General features: G+C 48.4%; 1 protein-coding gene across 4 annotated transcripts in view; it reads left to right on the forward strand.

Annotated features, from left to right (window-relative positions):
* The first annotated feature begins 4,174 nt into the window (after positions 1–4,174).
* The window catches only part of ZBTB46 (zinc finger and BTB domain containing 46), a 37,079-nt gene continuing 25,629 nt past the window's right edge, over positions 4,175–15,624 (forward strand). For 2 of the 4 annotated variants that reach the window (XM_040439098.1, XM_040439102.1), the window contains exons 1-2: positions 4,175–4,260; positions 11,022–11,131. The gene's annotated coding sequence lies outside the window, so the exon portion shown is untranslated. Of the gene's footprint in view, positions 4,261–6,146; positions 6,283–11,021; positions 11,132–15,624 lie in introns of those variants that run through there. The other 2 variants (XM_040439099.1, XM_040439101.1) reach the window with 2 other exon arrangements.

Here is a 15,624-nt window from a genome sequence, read left to right on the forward strand (position 1 = left end):
CACAAGTGTTGTATCTGCGGCTCTCCCATAGATACATGGAGGGGGAGTGTTGACCACCTCTCCGGGCACAAGGAGATCCGGAGTACCATACAGGAGATCGTGGGGGATCCCAACGGCCAGACCCCCCCGATCAGACACTTATCTCCTATCCTTTGGATAGGGGATTTATTTTCCTATCCCAGAGTACCCCTTTAATATGCAGTGACATCACAGTAAAGGGTTAATATGCACAGTGACAACACAGTACAGGGCTTATATTCACAGTGCATATTAACACTTTGCATTAACCCTGGCCCAGTTCTCTAAATCGACCCTCCCCCCGCACACCGCATTTTGCTGTACTTGCTATACAGCAGCACATACCTGTCACATCCAGGGCCTCCCAGGTGACGTCTCCTCTGATGTAGTTCTTCTCATCATCTTCTCCATTTGGTCCGGACACTTCTCTCAGCCGCCTCGTCTCTGCAGAGTGTGACACACAGACATCTTAGTGTCCTCATTTTTCTATCATCATCCCTCAACCTGGAGTGCCCACAGTGTTATCCTGCTGCTCGCTGTGCTCCCCAATACCCCCAAATACTATTGTGAAGAAATAATAGTGCCCCCATAGTAATAGTGCTCCTCATAGTCCCACCAATAGTAATTCCCTTCTAGAATGCTCTCATTACAGTGCCCCCATTATGTAATTTGCCCCCCACACTGCTCCCATTAAGTAATTTGCCTCCACACTGCCCCCATTAAGTAATTTGCCCCCCACACTGCCCCCGCATTAAGTAATTTGTCTGCCACACTGCCCCATAAGTAATTTGCCCCCCCCCACACTGCCCCCCATTAAGTAATTTGCCCCCACACTGCCCACATTGAGTAATTTGTCCGCCACACTGCTCCCCATTAAGTAATTTGCCTCCACACTTCCCCCATTAAGTAATTTGTCAGCCACACTGCCCCCCATTAAGTAATTTGTCCCCCACACTGCCCCCCATTAAGTAATTTGCCCCCCACACTGCCCCCATTAAGTAATTTGCCCCCCACACTGCTCCCCATTAAGTAATTTGCCTCCACACTGCCCCCATTAAGTAATTTGCCCCCCATTAAGTAATTTGCCCCCCACACTGCCCCATTAAGTAATTTGCCCCCACACTGCTCCCCATTAAGTAATTTGCCTCCACACTGCCCACATTGAGTAATTTGTCTGCCACACTGCCCCCATTAAGTAATTTGCCCCCCATTAAGTAATTTGCCTGCCCCCATTAAGTAATTTGCCCCCCACACTGCCCCCCCATTAAGTAATTTGTCTGCCACACTGCCCCCATTAAGTAATTTGCCCCCACACTGCCCCCATTAAGTAATTTGTCCGCCACACTGCCCCCATTAAGTAATTTGCCCCCCACACTACCCCCATTAAGTAATTTGTCCCCTACACTGCCTCACAAATTTGCCCACACACTGCCTCATATTATGAAATTTGCCCCCCACCTTGTACTTGTCCGCTGATCTGCTAGGCTGCTGCGCGGGCATGAGTTCAGTCACTTCAGAGCGCAACCCCATCCTGCGGCGCATAATCCCGCGAGACCCGTGACCTACCGCGGCGGGTCTCGCCGCAGGACGGGGTTGCGCTCTGAAGTGACTGAATTCAAGACCGCGCGGCGCAGCAGCCTAGCAGATCAGCGGACAAGTACAAGGGGGATGGGGAATAGCATTCGGGGCACTGGCTCAAGGCCGGAATGTTTTGACCTAAGGACGCTCCCACCTGACACCGCCTCAAGTATAATTTGCTCTTGCGGCGGTGTCGGGTGGGATCCAGGGCCGAGGCCCCCACCAGCCCGAGTCCTTAGGCGGTGGCCTAATGGAAGACCCGCCTCTGGGTGGCAGCATCGTGCTTTGGGGGTGATTTTTTTCAGAGGTTGGAACAGGGAAACTGGTCAGGGTTGAGGGAAAGATGAATGGAGCAAAGAGATATTCCTAATGAAAACAGAATTAGAGTGCTCAGGACCTCAGACTGGGCTAAAGGTTCACCTTCCAACAAGACACTGACCCTAAGCACACAGCCACGACAACACAGGAGTGGGTTAGGGACAACTCTGTGAAGATCCTTGAGTGGCCCAGCCAGAGCCCTGACTTGAACCCGAACGAACATCAGTGGAGAGACCTGAAAATGGATGTCCAGTGACAGTCCCCATCCAAGAATGGCAGAAAATCCCCAAATCCAGGTGTAGAAACCTTGTGGCATCATAACCAAGAAGACTGGAGGCTGTAATGGCTGCCAAAGGTGCTTAAACTAAGTCCTGAGTAGAGGGTCTGAATACTTATGTCAATGCAAGATATTAGTTTTACCCCAAAATAAATCAGGAAAGATTTCCAACATTCTGTTTCCGCTTTCTTGTTATAAGGTATTGAGTGCAGGATGATGGGGATTATATATATATTTTTTAATTTTAGCACGAGGAAGCAACTTAACAAAATGTGAAAAGAGTGATTTTACAAATGCACCATTGGTCTGATTCACACAACCAGTCTCGGTCTGGAAAACGCGGTCCTTGTGACGGCCATGTGCATCATAGTGATTTATTATAGGGGGGTTGGCAACTTGGCACTTACTGGCAAATGGGGGGTTGGCACTTCTTACTGGCAAATAGAGGGGGGTTGGCACTTCATACTGGCAGATGAGGGGGGGGTTGGTACTTCTTACTGGCAGATGAGGGGGGGTTTGGCACTTCTTACTGGCAAATGAGGGGGGTTGGCGCTTACTGGCAAATGAGGGGGGTTGGCACTTCTTATTGGCAAATGAGGGGGGTTTGGCACTTCATACTGGCAAATGAGGGGGGTTTGGCACTTCATACTGGCAAATGGGGGGGTTGGCACTTTATACTGGCAAATGAGGGGGGTTTGGCACTTGATACTGGCAAATGAAGGGGGGGTTGGCACTTGATACTGGCACACGGGGGGTTTCGCATTTGATACTGGCACACAGGGGGGTTGGCACTTGATACTGGCACACGTGGGTTTTGGCACTTGATACTGGCACATGGGGCAGTTGGCACTTGATACTGGCACATAGGGGGTTGGCACTTGATACCGGCACATGGGGGGAGAGAGGCACTTGTTACTGGCACATTATTGGGGACCACAGGGCACAGTATTGGGGTAGTAGGATGTTTTGTCATCGAAGGAGACGTCACTGGATGTAAGAGGTACGGGCGCAATTTATGGGTGGGGCTGTGTGTGGGTGTGGTTTGAGGGCGGGTGGGGACAAAGGGGCCCCATAATCTCCTATTGCCCAGGGAAATGCCCCTCCCAAGAACGGGGGGCCCATGGATCAGTTTCGCACCGGGGCCCCATGGATTGTGTGTACGCCACTGCTCACATGATGATGTACACTAGATCAGGTCTTATAAAGAATGATAAGCAGCTATATAGTTTTGGGTCATCCTGTGGCACACAGATGGCACAGGTCCCTATGGTGCTGCAGTTTGGTTCAGTAGGACTGCAGGGGGCACACAGGTATAGACGCCCAGGAACAAGGTCGGCCATTTGGGGGAAATGAGCCCTTTGTGACCACCACTAAGACTTGGCTTGGATGACAACTTATGTTGTAGGTTGTTGTACTCGGGTAGGTCACTTCAAATATGCCAGCCCCTGGAAGATCCAGCTGAGGGTAACTTTTGGTTCGGTGATGACAGTCACACTTCATAGAAATCACATCTGTTCTTGCAGGTTTACAAATGTGGCACAACTGGCAGGGAAGGTCATGAGCCCAGCTCACAGAGGTATACGGCAGGAGGCACTTCTGAGCTGGTATATCGGGGCACACAATAGCCACGACTGGTGGGCGACACTGACCCTGAATGGCATTTCCTTAGTCACGTGTTCCTTAAGTCCCCCCACGTGGTCTCGATTCCCTACTCCCACCCTTTTTACAGACAGCTCCTCCTCCCAAGCGGCTGACACATGGGCGTGACTATTATAATAAACCGACCAATAGGGGTCGGCTATCTGGGCGTGCCTGTGAGTAACCACCACCCTCAGCTTTAAAGCCACACCCTATTTGCCTCTTTTCGTTTAGTGGGCGGAGAATAGTAATCTTCGGCTGTCAGTGCGAAGCGTTTGTGGGCGCGGCCTCCAGATCTGTCTGACTCTGTAGACACCACGCCCCCTGCCGGCTGTGAGGAAGCTCCGCCTAGGTCACCGCCCCCAGCGCCGTCTGACAGTATCGGGAACGCGCAGTAGAGGCAGACACCGACTGACCGGAGCTGGACGCAGGTACGGGGCGCAGGGCGCCAGGGCACGGCGGATGCCGGGCTTTACCGCGGACAATTGTAGCGGCTTCCGGGAGAGATTGTGGGAAGGGCGAGATTGCCAGGGTGGGCGCAGTGTCCGGCCGCCCGCGGCGCGGTCTCTGCCGCACGTTATTAGAATATGTCTGACTGGTAGCGGCGGCCGGTTATACGGTGTACCGGGCGGGTGGTGCGCCTCCTGTGATAACGCATAGTGGTGTGAATATTGCTGTATAGATCAATGGTAAATCGCAGATCAGATCATTGGCTGCCGTAGATCCAGATCATATATCTAACATTGTGTGTGTAACCACCTGTGCACAGTATCTATCTATCATCCCTTGCTGCTGTACTTTATGTATTGCACTGGAGGTTCTCCACACACCTGGATCATGTCCTGTGTGTGTGTATATATATCACACACACCTGTCCTATAGGCAGTGCTACGTTACCCAGAGAGGAGGGGTGACCCCAGTAGTGGTCACCATTGAGGTGGATGTCCAGCAGCCCTCCCCCACCCCCAGTCCAGGAGGCAGGGTGCATTACTCCCACCAGTTACCTGCGCCTGCTGCTCCATTATTAGAGCAGGTGTCTTCTAGGATCCTGGTAGATTCTACATGGAAAGAGTCACTTCTGAACTTTACCATTCATAGATTTTCATAAATATAAATGACGCATCTAACCAGTGACTATATATATAAATATACGCTGATTACATGGAAACATTAGAAAAGTGTCAGGGCACTGTGGGTGGGGGGTTTTGCCCGGCACATGGGGGTGTCCTATTTGGGTGTATGTAACCTATTTGTATCTGGGTTGGGAGGCGCCGGGTGGGTGTCCTGTGATGGTGTCACTGGTGGGTGTCGTGTAATTGTAAAGTCATCTTGAAGATTGGGCGGTTTGTGAAGTATTGGGGGTGGACATGGAGTACATTTCATAGGTTACCTCTGAGTAGTATCTGTGTTACAGGACGGTGTACCGACACACGGGGAGTAGACGTATTTCTGCGCTTGCTGTCAGTACAGCCCAGTCTGAGACGGCTGATAACAGGGAGCTGTAGCGCGCATTCGGCAGTGTACTGGTAGAATAGCTGCTACGTTTGTATAATAAGTTGGTCTAGAGTCAGTAGTCCCCTCTCAGCCGCTTTATACTGTATTTCGAGGCGTTGCACTGTGAGCAGTTACCTAATATACATCTCTTTTATGTGCAGGGGATTCGTGGCATACTTTCAGAGGGGTACAGATTTCCTATAGTTGCACCCTTTGGGCGCTCTGATTACCGCGCCACTTTCTGCTCATTATTGGCCAAGTGATGGGCGTATAGGGGGTCATTTATCAAACTGGTGTAGAGTAGAACTGGCTTAGTTGCCCATAGCAACCAATCAGATTCCTCCTTTCCTTTTGGAAAGCTCCTTTTGGAAAAGGAAAGGAGGAATCTGATTGGCTGCTATGGGCAACTAAGCCGGTTCTACTCTACACCAGTTTGATAAATGACCCCCATGGTGTTCTCATCTATGCATGTGTGCCAGCGTGGGTATACTGGGGAAATAGAGTGTGTGATGTCAGCTGGCATTGATTGGCGCAGTGGGTACCTGGGTTTCTGCAGTGATTCAGAGTCGGGCACCACCTGCAAGGCAGAACTTTGTGAGCGTCTATTTTTGGGGCGTTGAGGAAGGTGTTGCCTTCCTTGGGCAGGGCACTGAATGCTGTGCTTTGTACAGAGGTGGTGGCGTGCCAGGGACAGAACCTCCTCCCTTTTTTCCCTCTTCCTCCTTACCCCCACCCCCCTCCCTTGCTGCCCCCCTCTTTACTTTCACCTTTTCCCTTGTTTCCTCTTTTGTCTCTGTGTCTTCCTTACTCTACCCTTCCTCCCTTCCCTCCTCCTTCCTTTAACCTCCAAAAGGGGAATTCGTGGAGCTGTGCTGTAAATCCGCGCTGTCCCCCAGGGCTGCAGAGGGGGGTATGTAAGCTACAGACAGAAACCACCCAGGTGTCTATAGGGGCCGCAGGTACCAGCTTTCCGTATAGGATTTATTGCGCAGCAGCCCGTAAAAGTGCGACATTTTAAAAGGGCCTTGTAAAGTGGGCATTGAGTCTGATTTTGTACCCACTTGGTCAGGATCTATTCATGTCTGTGTTGGAGCCGAGATTCTGCCAAATTGGCCATGCTGTGCTATTTTTATTTTAAATTTTTTTTTTTCCTAAAATTTTCTGGAACCCAACAGAACCCATTCTAGTCAGTGGGTTCTATGGAGCACTGTCTACCGTCCTCCTTGGGAGCAGATGTGAGACTGGTGCCTTCCAGGGTATTATCAGTCCCAGTTCATCACAATCCCAGTACCAACTAATGGGACCTTGTTATCGGTGCTAGCGCTGCTATCTAGGACACCCCTCCAGTGTCCAGTGTGCACGGCCGTGTCCATTTACAAATTGCAGATCTGCAACACATGGATGCGATCCATGTACATCCTGCAATTTTTGCGGGACCGTCTGTAAAAAAAAAAAAAAACTATTCTTGTCCGCAAAATGGTCAAGAAAAGGACAGGTTCTATCGTTTTGTGGCCCGGCCACACAGATGACATCCATCTGCTGTCCGTTTTTTTCGGACCCATAGAAAATGAATGCGTCCGTGTGCGATCCGCAAAAAAATATGTGGATCGGATACAGACGAGTGCATGAAGCCTTAGGCTGCTGTAATACTAAATAATGGGGTGCATTAATTTAGAAGTGCCATTGATTACCACGCATTGAAGTCAGTGGTGCCCCCAAAATAGCAGTGTATCCAAGAGGTTTTGGTACATTATCAAATGCCTTGTGCGCGTTCATTAACTACTGCTGCTTGTCAGGGCATCCTGGGAGTTGTAGTTTTGTCCCAAGTGGTGGACCACCGACTATTTTGTTCAGTTCTTGCAAATGTTTGCACACCCTTGGTGAGGATTTGTATCTAAGGGTCCATTCACACGTCCGCAACTGTTTTGCGGTCCGCAAATTGCGGATCCACAAAACACAGACACCGGCCATGGTGCATCTTGCTTTTTGTGGACTGCACATGGTCTGCACTATACCGTGGCTGCGGACAAGAATAGGACCTGTTCTATTTTTTTGTGTCCCTATTGAAAATTAATGGGTCCCATTTTGCGGATGTGTGAATGGATCCTAATGGCTCAGTTTCATTTTAGCATAATCATAAGGGCTTGTTCACACGAACGTGGGATTCCGCATCATTGATGCGCAGTCGGACCCACTCACTTTAATGGGTCCGCAAATCCAGAGATGCGGAACGGAAGCACAGAACGCTACGGAAGCACTACGGAGTGCTTCCATGGTGTTCTGTTCCGTACTTTCATTCCGCAAAAAGATACAACTTGCTCTATCTTTTTGCGGAACAGAAGGATGCGGACCCATTAAAGTTGAATGGGTCCGGAGCCTGCACGAACGTTTTTTCGTGTATTCGGGACCGCAAATTGCGGTGCCCAATGCACGGAACGGAACACATACATTCGTGTGAACAAGCCCTAAGGCAGAGCAGGTGGTCACAAGACCCCAGCATGACATTTAAAATGATATCCCCACTTGTGTGTTTTGCATTGTCCCCAATCCTTGTCTCGGCTAGAATTGGAAGCAGCCCTGGTATAGTGCTTTTCTGGGTATGATGAGTGCTAGGTGCAGAACCCATAATGATTATATTCTGTGCCTTGGCATCTGTCAGCACTATGATTAGGAGTGTCCAGGAAGGACCTACTGCCCACCTGCTATTGGTTTGCAGTATATGGCTCTCCACTGCTGTGAAACTATAACCCCAGAATATTGAAGTATTATACCCTTCCCAATGTGGTGGTGGCATCCCCACACCTTATCTGTGGGAGGTGAATGCGCCTGGGTGAAGAGGCATTTTTAGAATTCCACTGGATAATGCCTGACACACTTAGGCCTCTTTCACACCAGCGATACGGATAATGTCAGGGTCTGTTCAGGGAAAAATGGATGGTTTTGCACGCAAGTTCAATCACTTTTGTTTGTGACTGCGTTCAGTGTTTCAGTTTTGCAGTCGTGTTTTTCGTTTGCGTGACAAATAACATCTCCTAGCAGCCATCAGTGAAAAACACATTGCATCTAGATACCTTCCGTTTTTCACGCAAGCCCCATTAATTTTTATAGGGCAAGTTCTTCATGAAAAATGCACAATATAGAACATGCCCCCCCCCCCCCTTCCCCCCGGAACGCAGAGATGATCAGTGATAAATGACGTACACAGAGCCATTGAAAAGAAAGGGTTAGTATTCAGTCTGGATGCTATGCGTTCGCTACACGTATCACACCCGGACAGAAAAAAAATTATACATATGGCTTCCGTTAACATTTGTGTATACATGGTTATAATGGTTACAAACCTTTTGAGCAGAGGGTGTGGAGTAAGGTTGACCATGTTGTTTTGGCTTTCCGTTTGTGAAATCCATCATGCGCTCTCACAAGCGGTCCAAAACGGATCAGTTTTGCCCTAATGCATTCTAAATGGAAAAGGATCCGCTGAGAATGCATCAGTTTGCCTCCGTTTCGTCTCCATTCCTCTTTGGAGGCGGACACCAAAACGCTGTTTGTAGCGTTTTGGCGTCCGTCTGACGAAACTGAGCCAAACGGATCCGTCCTGACACACAATGTAAGCCAATGGGGACGGATCCGTTTTCTATGACACAATCTGGCACAATAGAAAACGGATCCGTCCTCCATTGACTTTCAATGGTGTTCATGACGGATCCGTCTTGGCTATGTTAGAGATAATACAAACGGATCCGTTCTGAACGGATGCAGACGGTTGTATTATCTGAATGGATCTGTCTGTGTAGATCCGTGACTGATCCGCACCAAACGCGAGTGTGAAAGTAGCCTTAGATAGTTGGCCATATATAGCTATATCTCCTGAATTCCCCCCAACCCCAGTACACTTACATGGTTGGACTGGCCAATTGTGCTTTTTTTTTTTTTTTTTTCAAAAGGGAGAGTAGAGTAACACGCTGCCAGGCACCTGGTGGCAGGTTATCTCCCCTGAGGCAAACGAAGGTATCCGACATGTTGAAATCCCACAATCCTGACCCTCCCCAACATCTGCTGTCAGGATAGTCAGGGCACCAGCATGTACATGGTCAGTCAGGTTTGGCTGACATTCATCTAATGTGTGCGGCCTCCAGGATCAGACTACACATGGGGTCTGTTTGTAGTCTGTAACCATGGAAACACTTAGGCCTGCACAGCAGCTGTAGACACAAAGTGGTAGAATGAAGACTACAGTTCTTTTCTGAGTTGCTTGCTTCTGTATCGTTATGATGATGATTATTATTAGTATTCCTTCTGTATTCTACTGGTGTGGTTTCTGCCCGCTCCTCTCTGGTCTCCATTTCCTAGTTTGCTCCGCTGTTAACCCCATCATACCCACCCTTCCTTGTTCCTCACTGCTTATCAGACTGGACCTGAGCAGAGCGTCTTATAAGGAGGGGGGCGAGCACGGGGTTTATTCTTAGAGTCAGAGGAAGGACTATTGCCATTTTATAGATCCGGAGAGCCTCGTACGAAGGATGATGGATTAAGTGAATTGCGGTTTGTGTGCAAGAGGAAAGTGGGCCACCTACTCCGTGTGGGGCGGATATCTGGGGCACTTTGTTCTCTGATAGTTTCTGCGTTCCTGTAATTTTCTTGCTCTGATTCCCTGTTATTACACTATATTTGCTTAAAGGGGCAGCACACAGGGGCACGGCTTCCCTCCAGTAAAGGAGCACTCTATATCACAATGTCACAGTTTGGAGGGGTAACATGCCACTGAGGCCTGAGGATACCCTAATAACGCAGTTGGGTTGGTGCCGTTATGCTGAACAGCCCACCATAGTGCCAGTATGGGACTGGAATATAATTTGCCATATATTCCTCATGTCTTGTGAGCCTTCTCAGACACAGACCTGTCAGGGATAGCTTTTCTTCTGGCAGAGTGAACTTAAAGGGATATTCCTTTTTCAAACCTTTAAGATCTCCCTAAAAACAATGTGATATCTGGCCGCTGATGGACGTATTGGAGGCCATATTGGTCTTTGCGTACCTTTCGTAGGGACGGAAATAACAGGGCGTTGTGCTTTCTCTCTGCTTCCATAATTAAAGGGACGCTGACCCTCCGACCTATGTTTTCTGTGGAGTTGAATGCAGCCTATTCCTCTGTCTTATCAGCCATATCAGGCTGGACACAGTTGGGCTGTAGTGTTCCTCAGTGATAGGAAGTGTGGAAACCTCCCTGCCCCCCATGATCACTACTTCATGTCGCGTATCTCCAATGCTGAGAACCTCCAGAGACATTTACCGCCTTATATGTCACTGATATTAGCCGCAACCTCTTACGACGCCCCCGTGCTAGGGCATGCTGCTGAGTTTAAGGTTACTGGCCCTTTAAAAGGATCATCAAAATGCATGGCATCTGCTTTCTACCTAAATGACCAGCCGCATCTTATTCTGCCAATCCTCCCATGTAGTAGGTGCTGGGGGGAGGTCGGCCGATGAGTAAAAACGTACTATGTGGGAGGATGGAGCCTCTACTCTGTATTGGTGGAGGACATGTTTGATTCTCCACCAAGGAGATATTGTGGCGTGCTCAGAAAGCGTAAATATGGCGGCAGTTATCTGCCAGATGTGGCCCATGTGTGAGATCTTCTCTCTGATCAGATGGTCCTTCTGATGATGTCACATATTAATATTTCTTCCTCATTTCCAGGGATTTTCAGACCTCCCTCCCCCGGTGTTGGGGACATCATGCCAGCAGCCTCTCTGTCATTTTCTCACTGTCAAGATTGCTAAGAAACCCTGAGATTATCTCTACTCTTGGTGAGTCCTTTGGGGGGTGGGGGAGGGGGTACGTGTGGATTTATTATCCTCTCTGTCTCTGGCACCTAAAAAGTCGCAAAGTGTGGCTGGATACAAAATGTTGCCTCTTTTGGGGGGGTTTTAGCGAAAAAAACAAATCCAGCACGCGATCCTGGCAGCGCTGCAGCGGGAACAAAGTAATCCAAAAACTGTAGTACAAGAAGTCCCAGCAGTCGCTTGTATGCTCAAAGGTTTTTCTTTCTTAGTTTAATGCATAGAATAAGCCGGCATAAGTGGCCCCATCACATCTATTATGATCTACACCAGCTGATCTCCGCTTTGGCGCAAGGTCCTGCACAGAGGCATGCGCATCTGATGCAAGCGGGGGAGTGATTAGGACCAGCGTGTAAAACGTCGTTCTTGATAAATCCTCTCCTTGGTGGTCTGTGGCAGTGGTCTGCAACCCGTGGCCACTCAAGTGTTGTAAAGCTGCAGTTCCTGGATAGCCTGCATGGTCTGCTGTAGGTTTACATCACCCGGAGAGCCGCAGGATGCAGACACCACTACTTGCATCCCCCATGTAATAACCATTCTGGAGCATCTATTCTTATGACTCGGGGCTGTGCCATTCCTGTAGTATTCCTGCTAAAAGTTTACAAATAAATTGGCAGCAGTCTGCAGTAAAGGTACTGCTGGGTGTTACTGATAGATGGTGTGTCTGAATCTGTCCAATCGGTGCTACTGGTGTTAGACTGTGCAGAGGCACACCCACAACTGGTAACACCCGTCTGTACCTTTACTGCAGGCTGCTGAAAATGCATTCATAAACTTCTGGTAGAAATAACAGAGGAATAGCCCAACATAGTCATGAGAATAGATGCTCCAGAATCGTTATTACATGGGGGATGCAAGTGGATACTACAGAGGGGTGACAGGTCCTGTTTAACCCCTGGCATTGTAAACTATTTGAATTTTATTTTTATTTATTTCCTCCCCACCTTCCAAGAGTCGTAACTCATTTATTTCTCCATTCACCTAGTCGTGTGAGAACTTTGTTTTTTTGCTGGACAAGTTGTACTTTCTAACCACTTAATATTCCAAATGATGTATTGGGAAGCTGTAAAGAAAATGATTAATTGTCAATCGGTGGAATTGGAAAAAAAACAAAACCACTCTTGTGCCATTGTGTTTCGGGTTTCATTTTTATTACGTTCACTATGCAGTAAAAATGACACCTTACTTTTTTGTGTCAGTGTGATTTACAGTGACACCAAATTTTATATATATATATATATATATATATATATATATATTCGTAGTTTTTATGTTTTACTAATAAAATTAAAAATGAGAATTTTTATCACTATATTCTGACTATAGCTTTTTATATTAACGTTTACAGAGCTATATGAAGGCTTTCTTTAATCTGCAGTTTTTATTGATACGATTTTGATGTATGCATGATTTTTTTTAATCAATGTTTGTTTTGGGAGGCAAAAGTGATTTGGGCATTCCCCCCCCCCCTTATGGCGTTCACCGTACAGGATAACGACTTGTATGATAACCTCCCAAGGGGACTTGAGCGTGTGATTTAACAGGGTTATCCAACATCATACAACAGCCCCCCATGTGCCGGGCTCCTCCGTGGGAATATACTTACCCTGCTCCCCGCTCCCTGTGCCGCTCCTGGTCCCCGCACCACCACCGCTGCTGCTTCTCCCTGTACACGGATGAAAACATTCGGTGTCGGGGGAGGAGCAGCCAATGGCAGATGGGGACGAGCCTCCCTAGCATCACGGGTGACGCTAGTGAGGCTCGTCCCCATCCCCGCCTGCCATTGGCTGCTCCCCCCCGACAACGGATGTTTTCTTCTGTGTACGGGGAGAAACGGCAGCGGCGGAGCGGGGTAAGTCTATTCCCTCTGAGGGGCCCGGCATATTGGGGGCTGTTGTATGATGTCGGATAACCCCTTTAAGTTGATTATACTACAAGCTGCAAAATGTACCATTGCTGTCTATGACAGTATTCTATTCCTATTAAAGGGGTTGCCCAGTCCCAACACAGATTGTAACCAGGGCCAATAGAGTGTCTAAAGGAAAGAGAGAGAAAGAAGCCTCATCTGTTCACCAGTGCTAAGGGTCTCCTCCCTGTTGGATTGCGACATCCTGCCCATCGTGTGCACTGCTCCAGCCATTCACTGGTCTCAGTGGTCACTTGCCACATCTGGACTGGAAGTGTGACTGACGTCCTGCCTGTCGTCATGAGCACTGCTGCAGCCATTCACTGCAGGTGCCACTTGGGGACAAGTCACAGCTAAGGCAGGCTTAATGGGAACTTTACAATGGCAGGCCTCGGAGCCTTCAGAAGGATTCCGGCTGCCATAGTAACTGAATGGCTCCTGCAGTCTCGTTGCAGGGGACCATTTGGTTTTTGGAGGGAGCACCCTCCCTTTTAATTGACTACTGAAATGCTTCAGTCGCAATTGACATGCAAGCAGATGTCTGCTTAGCTCCTGAGTAGAGATGAGCGAAGTTTTGAAAAATTTGATTTGGCAATTCGTCGAAGTTAGCCAAGAAATTTTGTGTGTTACGAATTGCTATAAATCAGCTATACCCAGGCCACTTTGCCTTAGGGCAGGCATGCCCAACCTGTGGCCCTCCAGCTGTTGCAAAGCTACAACTCCCAGCATGCCCAGACAGCCTACAGGAGGGCATGATGGGAGTTGTTTTACAACAGCTGGAGGGCTGCAGGTTGAGCGTCGCTGCCTTGGGGTATGGCCACATGGAGCAGCCGTGCTGTAGGTGGTTTGCGGCCATGCTGTGGTGAAGAACCGCATGGCCAATTAGCCTGCATCTGCCTTTCATTTAATAATGAAGAACGCACTGTATAGTACTTCTTCCTTGTTAATGGCCGCGTGGCACCTTTTTAAACAGGGGCTGTTGCTGGTATGGGGTATGGCGGGTTAGGTGGGGGCACAATATGCATATTATTTATGTTCTTGCCTGCAATCTCCTGCAGGTTATTTGACAGTAAACACTGAATATTAATCACCTCTGGCATACCCACTTCTCCAACCTCAGCGCTCTCCTGCCCTACAAGTGGGAGCCCTTCTTCTGCCATCTGCTTTTCCTCCTTTTCCACATCATCTAATATCAATGAGAATTTGTCATCAGGAACATCCCGCTCCTCCTCTCTCTGCATCTTGCTGACTTTTCTAGGACATGGAGACTCTGCCTATGCTCAGCTCATCCGCACAGGATGAGGGTTTTATAGGGCTGTGCCATCACAGGGATGACTATCTGAGGATTGACTGGCTGCATGGTATTATGGGTGATCTCGCGTTCCTCAACTTCTTACTTTGCAATAGGGCTGCACGATATGGGAATTTTGTGCGATTGCGATTAGGGCCCTAAAAATTGCGATAACGATATGCGATGCAATATTTTAAGGGAATTGTGCTAGAGGTCTATTTGCTTGGATTTTCAAGCCAAAAGCACACCGAAATTACTGATAATGCTGAAATGTAGTTATGCTTAACTCAAGAACTGAAATGCACAGTGTTTTTCAAAATAAAACCTATTTTACTAAATTAAATAACATATTTGCATTACTGCAAAAGTACAAAATACAAAACTTGCCATTTTCTTAATGGCACTGCACAGAACAGATAAACAGAATAAATAGAAGAACATTTGTTCATTAAAGGGGTTCTGCACTTTGTTTTAACTGATGATCTATCCTCTGGATAGATCATCAGCTTCTGATTGACGGGGGTCCGACCCCTGGGACCCCCGCCAATCAGCTGTTTGAGAAGGCAGTGGCGCTCCAGCAGCGCCGCGGCCTTCTCACTGTTTACCGCTGGCCCATTGACGTCAAGACTAATATCAACTAGCGTGGGCGGGGCTAAGCTCTGTTCACTTGAATGGATGTTAGCCCCGCCCACGCTAGTGGATACTAGTTGTGACATCACTGGGCCGGCGCTGCTGGAGCGCCACTGCCTTCTCAAACAGCTGATCGGCGGGGGTCCCGGGTGTCGGACCCCCGCCGATCAGAAGCTGATGATCTATCCAGAGGATAGATCATCAGTTAAAACAAAGTGCAGAACCCCTCTAAAATAACGACTTGCCTCCAGCCCCTCCTCCCTCCCCGCACTGTAACTGATGTATCGCTGGCAGCGTGTCAGCCACGTAAAAAGTCAACCATCGCTTTATAAGACGCACTGCCAAGAAAAAAGTTTGTCTTTTATAAGGCGAAAAATCTGGTAATACAATTGCAGCATTTTTGGGTTGGCCAATTGGTGATTGCGATATGGCGATTTATTGCGATTGCTTTGGCGATATATTGTGCAGGCCTACTTTGCAACACGTGCAGCCACCATTTTTAGGAAACACTGATTAGTTACCACATAGCGATAGAAATTCTGAATTATTGCGAATCTAAGTTTTCCTAAACTTCGGACCCAATTCCGCTTCGAATGCTTCGCCCAACACTGCTCCTGAGCCATGTTTTAAAGA

The sequence above is a fragment of the Bufo bufo genome, chromosome 6, assembly GCF_905171765.1.
Source record: "Bufo bufo chromosome 6, aBufBuf1.1, whole genome shotgun sequence".
Taxonomy (NCBI): Eukaryota; Metazoa; Chordata; class Amphibia; order Anura; family Bufonidae; genus Bufo; species Bufo bufo.